Source organism: Eimeria mitis, genomic scaffold (assembly GCF_000499745.2).
Source record: "Eimeria mitis Houghton genomic scaffold, Emh_scaff71, whole genome shotgun sequence".
NCBI lineage: Eukaryota > Apicomplexa > Conoidasida > Eucoccidiorida > Eimeriidae > Eimeria > Eimeria mitis.
In genome coordinates this window covers 14,517-15,071 of record NW_013575165.1, presented here as the reverse complement: position 1 = coordinate 15,071, position 555 = coordinate 14,517, and positions in this window count along the sequence as shown.

Below are 555 nucleotides of genomic sequence, written 5' to 3'. Positions count from 1 at the left end.
AAAAAAAAAAAAAAAAAAAAAAAAAAAAAAAAAAAAAAAAAAAAAAAAAAAAAAAAAAAAAAACAGCTGACATCCTTGAGAAAGGAAGGCGGCAGCGCGGCGCCGTCGCTGCAGTACAGCCGCCCAGCAGAGTGTTGGCCTGAGATAAAAATAAATAAAAAAAAATAAATAAAAATAAATAAAATAAATAAAATAAATAAAATAAATAAAATAAATAAAATAAATAAAAATAAATAAAACATAAATTAAAATAAATTAAAATAAATAAATAAATAAAAATATAAATACATGCACAGCTGGAAGCAAATAAAAGTAAAGTACAGAAAAAAAAATAAATGAAAATAAAACGAAATAAAAAAAAACAAAAATAAATAGATGAAAAAAGAAAAAATAAAAGGAAAGACACACAAGCAAACAAATAAAAAATAAATAAATAAATAAAGAAATAAATAAATAAACAAATAAATAAATAAATAAATAAATAAATAAATAAATAGCATATAAATGAGCATAAGCAACGCGCAAGCACAAGCAAACCAATGTAATTTATATATT